The following is a 6770-nucleotide window of genomic DNA, read 5'->3' on the forward strand; positions in this document are numbered from 1 at the left end:
ACAAAAACACTATATCAAGTCTTCAAAATAAGACACCTAGTCCTGATAAGGACTGTTTGAACACAGAGGAAAAAATTCTAAATGCGGACAGGCGAGAAAGCATTTCTTTACTTAGTGAAATCCAAACGGCGAATCGATCTTCTCTGATCGTCATCCATCATGGTCCCATAACACCTTTTCTGAGTAAGGCGACCTTTATTAGTTGTTGACCCAAAAGTTCATGCACATCAACTAACATAGACCTTAAAAACTCAGAGTATTCATGTGGACACTGCAGACTTCTGCTATAGTTGGAGGAGCCACGGTGCTTAAAGTGGGAGAAAAGAAGAAGAGGGATGTTTTATGAAATGTTTGAAGCTGAGTATTATATTTTTTGTTTTTCATGTGTATTTTTTATTTATTACTATAAAAGTAACAAAAATGTAAAAATTAGATACTTATTAGGTCAGATACGGTTAGAATATGTAAGATAATGAAAAAAAAGTAATAAAAGTTATTCAGGAGGTGTACTCGCGAGCAGCTCGTGCATTACGTAATTCGATGCAGTAACCTGAGCTACACATTCGCCCAGTGATTTATAATTTATGTACAGTTCAAAGTGCAATAAAATCAAGTATAAATAGATGCACACTGTTATGAGTTATGTTTTAGAACTCTGATGGTTACCTTGCAGTTACAAACTTGGTCACACCGAGGGTTCATTTGTTCCAACTGTGTAATACTTTTCATTCCTGCCTTGTTCTTACACGACGTTTGAACAAATATATAGTTTTTTCCCCATTAATATTTCTTACACTATCTATTGAACCTTTCCCTTCTGAGAAATTTAAAGTCTACTAAAAGGTAGGGTGATGGCATCCTTCCCCACTTTTAACACAGAGGAACCATGTATTATGTCACCCAGAAACAAAACTTCTGAATCAAACATGAGTATATTTGGCAGACAACCCACTAACTTTTGTTCAGTTCCATAATATGCCATCATGTTGCAGGATAAGTGTTCATCTCAGTCAGTTCAGTTTGGGAACAAACTTAGCAAGCATGCACTTGAAAGTTTGTATGACCCTTTTCACTAACCCATCAAACTGTGTTGATAAGCTGAGTTCGTATTTTCAACACAATCACCATTTTATACAACTTTAAGAACAGTTTGCTTCCTCATCTTAATATATATCTTCAGGTGCTTGAAACTGGGCTATCCAGTGCATTAGACATGGACTGTGTGGATGTATCATTCATTGGATAAGCCTCAACCCACTTGGTGAAATAATTGATGATCACGTTTATTTACAAGTGGCCATTCTTCATCTCCAGGAGTGTAGCAGCAATATCCAGGACTATCCACTGGAGAGGAGAAGCAACAGTTAATATTTGGAGTTTATACTCTGTTTAGGTCGACTTTTCCTCTGTATTCATGCCAGTGTTGAATACAACCAGAAGAACAATGTCAAACATTAGCACAAGTACTTGTAACATCTTGGTTTCCTCTAGTCTTTCTGTTATGCAAAGCCTGAAGGATTTCGTGCTTCAGTGTCTGGGATCAGCTAGCTGTAAACAATTGCACAGTTGTCAGTAACAATATTATGATACACCTTCCTTAACTGATTGTGTAAGTGTCAAAGGTTATGTGCATCCCTGCTACATTCTTCAATTTGAGTCAGGCATGCTTCACAAGTTCATCTAGGTACTTTAGTTGTTTTTCTTAAAATTCTGATGCATAGCCATGACATCTATTCATTAGTGGAATCTCCTACTGTATAGTATGTTGTTAAAACTAAAATGATCATAACTCCCAGGGTCTGGACATTCAATGAATGAGCAATATTCTCCGAGATAATCCATCTGTGTTTCCATGTTGCAGGATTAGGTAATGATATATGATTAAATCATACTCCTGCAATGCTGATATCCAGCATGCTCTCATCCTTTCTGATTTTTAAAGTTTATCAGCAATTTTAACAATATATGGTCCACTCAAAAATGAACTTTCTATCATACAAGTAGTATTGGAAGTGTTTTACAAAGACAACAACTGCAAGCAGTTCTTTCTTCTTCATACAGTATCTGCATTCCAGAGTTATGTGCATACAATTAGCATAAGTAATTTCATGTTCTACTCCACCCTACAACTGCAAAAATGATGCCCAGATTTCACTATCACTGGTGTCTGTGTTCAGCAGGAGTTCACAATCCTGTCATGGATATGCCACATTAACTACTAAAGCACATTTCATGAAGTTGAATGCTTGGTCACATTTCTCACTCAATCTGAAATGCATATCCATCTTAGTAAGAGCTAATAAAGGTGAGGCAATCTAGCCCTATGATGGCTGCATCCCCAAATTGTAAGGACCTAACATCGCTATCATTATATTTCATTCAAAAACTAGTGGGTGAAATTGTTTGAAATTTGACAAGAACTGTCCTAAAAACACGTTTTAGAAAAATTAAATTTTGATTTTTTCTACCATTTCCAATAAAAAAAAACGTTTTTAATGTAGTTATTTGCACTCGTTCTCTGAATAGTTCACGTGCAAGGTGATTTTTATATGAAGTATATAAATACTATGTTTTATCATACAGCTTTTAACATTTCATTTGCATAATCTCTAGAACCTCATAAATGAATATCACAAGTTTTTTAAGGTAAATGTTTATATTTTATTTTCTCTACTATATAACTAATTATCTATTATCCTCAACATACAGTGCAATTAAATGTTTAAAATTAACAAATGGAAATATGTACATACCTTTCAGCTCTTCATAGAAATTCTTTACATTATTCTTCTTAGTCTCCTGTGCATAATTTCACGTCTATATCTTTTCACTTATAGTCTATTTTTAATTTTCTTTTCAAATTCTTTGTATTTTACTATTTATGATGATACATCAACTGACGCCAGCGGGACTTTACGAAGTTATTTCAGCAGACTCCACCCATAGTTTTGTTGCAAAAACAAGATAGCACTTGTACACGTGCTGTGTTTATGAGTTTCACAATCCAAAGACAAGTTAAATTTATAAAAAATAATTAAAATAAAACTTAAATGCAATCTAACTATCTATCAAACTGATACATACAAGGCAAGAAAATTTGCAAAACACCTCGAGAGAACGATAGACTTGGTTTCATTTCACCCCGTTTAAAAATAAACTTATATTTCTTCATTATCCTTGAGGTAACAGTCTTGAAGAACAAAATCTGCTCTTTCTAGTGGTTTTAAGCATGCCATTAAACTTCAAAATGTCACCTAGCAACATAGCTTCAACTTGGTTGAGACAATACACAGTTTCTTTTCTACCAGCTTTTGAAGTTGAGAAATTGCAATCGTGATCTGATCACGTGACAGCAAAAATCTGAAGTTTTACTTGTTGTTTTAGATGTTTCTTTTGAAATAAAACTTAAGAGTTATAACGTACTTGGTAATGATAATTACATTAAAATACATTCATAGTATGTTGGCTTATTTAAATTTTGAAGTAACGTAGTACCATACACAGAAAAAAAATGGCATCAGTAGTTATTTGGCTAGAAGTTGACCACAAATCATCAGTAATACAATGTGAAACTGAAGACACAATAGACTTCTTGTTTAATCACAGGCTGAGGATTTTGCACCATTGCTACTTTAGCAGGATCCATGGAGATTCTTCTCTACACAAAATATGGTGAAGAAATTCTACTTTTGTGTGGATGAGTACACATTTTCCTGTTTTACCTGAACATGTGACCAAATGGCATGACTCATACAAGTCATCTTTAGTAATAAAACCAGCTTTGGGTCTGCTTTCATAATTTAGTTTAATTTGTCAGTATCTAAACCACAGATATAAAGTATTGAACCAACAGTCCTCTTTCAACGTCTCCAGACATTAATGTGTTTGTGATAATGGAAACAACCTAGTCTGGAGTCCAGCCATTCCCAGCAGTCACATACCTGAAGCATTTCGAGAACTGGTCCAAGTCTTACTTTGTCATGTCTCTGGAGTTATCTGTTTAGCCTTTCTCACAGGAACCCGAGGTTGTGACCTGATGTTCTCCTTTTTAGTTTACTAACTGGAGTTCTCAAGTGCTCCAACATTCTGACAGGTGGCATGTTTCTGGACTTTGAATGCAGGGCAATGAGGTGCACTGGGCAACTCGTCTATTAGCTCTGCTGGACCCCATACTCCTTCATGGATTACGTTCACACTAGCACAATACCTCCTGGCTCAGAAAGTCTCACCACTGTTCCATCTACAATCTCACCTGTTGGCAAGATGGTTCCAGTTGGCAGACTATGTCTGCCAATGGTGTCTCCAGTATCATGTCATTATTGTGTGGTTCTGACCAGAGCTGGGATTGAGCTACTCTAGCTTGTATCAATCTGGAAATGCTGTACAGCTCCATCCAAATGGTCTCAAACTCTCCAGGTACCAAACCACAAAGGTCCTCAGCTTGTGTTTCCCTTGCATCAAGATCGACTACCAATATTGTGTGATTATCACTTGATTATCTAAAGTTAAAATGGTTTGTTAATTACAAAATTAAGGAGACTATAAGGGTTTTGTACGAACTATTGGGCAAAATTTGGCTATAAGAGGTATTTATAGAATATCAAATGATAGCTATTTAAATAATACATTTTAGGAATAGCTGGTGCCAGTAAATAGAATGCTTAATGCATCAACAACTTGCATAAATGAAGATGATAATAGGAGGGTTTTGTGACTATTTCTTACTGAGCTACTAAATGATTTTCTCCAAGGAGAAACATTCAAAATTTCATAATCTCAGTACAGCTGAGCTTGGTCTGTGATTATTTACTTTGTGAGGCCTTAAAAGAACAATGCTTAAGTGTGATGAATCACAGGTGGCAGTACTTTACTCAGTCAAGGGTACCAACTATACAAATTGTTAAGTGTGTTTTACATTGTGTCCAGTCTCTATTTTATTCTCACAAACTCAATCAGCTTCAGAGAAAGTCGTAACTACACTGTTTTAAATACCTTGTCGAATCTCATGTTATTCACTGGACTTATTTTGTAACTATAAGTAAAATCAGTTTTACTTGAGGATACCATACTCTTCTAAGTCATTCTCCCAAGGTAACACCTGGTCTGCCCATGAAGGAAATAACCTTAATGTTGCACTTTGTGTATGAAAGTAGACAACTTTTTTTTTAAATCATAGGGCAGGTGATATCTCAAGGTTACAATATCCCTTATTTTTCTACTGGAAATAACTAATTACATGGGTGGCAGAGGCCATTTTCAGAAAACATGACATTATCACTTAAACTATGTAATGTGATTTTTCAACACATTGGTAAAAGTTATTATTAAATACAATTTGGATGGAAACCTGATGGCTGAGGTGTAGTTCTTCAGTTAAGGAAATTGTCTTTTGTGCTTGCGTTTAATAAAGATTGCTTATTGTATTTCTGTACATTTGTGTCTAGTCTCTTTATTATCACATATGCAGTTATTTTCAGAGAACTCAGACTTACTTCATAAAAAATGTCTTTTAAAATTTCCTGTTATTTTGTAGACCTATCTTATTGCTCTTAAAAGAAATTAGTTTTACTTGAAAATACCACAGAGTAGATAGGAAGGAGAAGATCTGGATGCCATAACCACAGTATATTACTGTCATATTTTTTGTTTTTCTGCTGACGTGTACCCTGTATTCACAAACTTGCAATATTAAGTTTAAAACTACTTTATTTTCTTGAGGAAATAGTATTTTACACAACTTAAAGGAATAATGATGAAGAATCAGTCACTGATGGGAGAAGGTTGGCCATAAAAGTTTTGTTGATACTTCAAAGATCTGACTTTTTTTTCTGGTTAGTAGCCAATGATTAAGGTAGAAGAGCTGGCAATAGGTGGTGTGCCTAGAATGGCCAATCATGCTCTCTCACTTAGGATTGACCTCATGTGAAGGAAGCATGAGCAAATGAAGGCAAATTGTGTGGTCTGTTTATAACTACTGGGTCTTTGTTAACCAAACAGTTGAGACAGTAGGATGGGAGTTCCCAACTTCACTTCTCATTTGGCACACTAGTGTTAAAATGTTCCCTCTATCTTTTAATTTAATTTAACTTCAACGTTTTTCATGCAGTTTATTAAACAACTTAGTTGTTTTTCACTTAATTTTATGCATTTATTAACTAACTGTAGTTTTGATTTCACTCCAGTTGAACATGAATCTTGAATTTTATATTACTATCTCTAGTTCAAAGCAGTATTTTGGAGATTACTGGTTCACTTATGTTTTTCCACACTGGTTTGTTTAAGTTAAGAGTGACTGGAGGTGCCAATGTTGAGCTATTCTACCAGTAGGTAAGGTGTACAACAAAGAAAATGAACCATGGAGCAGTAGTATGCCTCTCAATTCCAGGAGGTATTCTGCCAGGGTGACCATAGATCATGTTCCTCCGCCACCATGGATCAGGGGCCAACTACTCACCCAAGGGTCAGAGTCCCTGAACTTACCCAACATACTGGTACCCATAATGTCAAAGACATCTCAATTAAGTGATGGGTAAGAGTTCATAAAGGAATGGTTCTAGCTTGTTATTGTTTGTTTGGCTTTTTTTTTTTTGCACAAAGCAACTAGGCTATCTGTTGAAAATGTCAAAAGTAAAATACTATAACATTAAACAAATATCTATTTAAAAATTAAACAAAGCCCAAAAATAAGGTAAAAAAGAAACTTAAATAGAATTAAAATGGCCCATAAGTTAAAACACAATTTTATTTAATTAACAATTTTGGTCTTCACA

This window comes from Limulus polyphemus, unplaced genomic scaffold (genome assembly GCF_000517525.1).
Source record: "Limulus polyphemus unplaced genomic scaffold, Limulus_polyphemus-2.1.2 Scaffold2155, whole genome shotgun sequence".
In the NCBI taxonomy this organism is placed as follows: domain Eukaryota; kingdom Metazoa; phylum Arthropoda; class Merostomata; order Xiphosura; family Limulidae; genus Limulus; species Limulus polyphemus.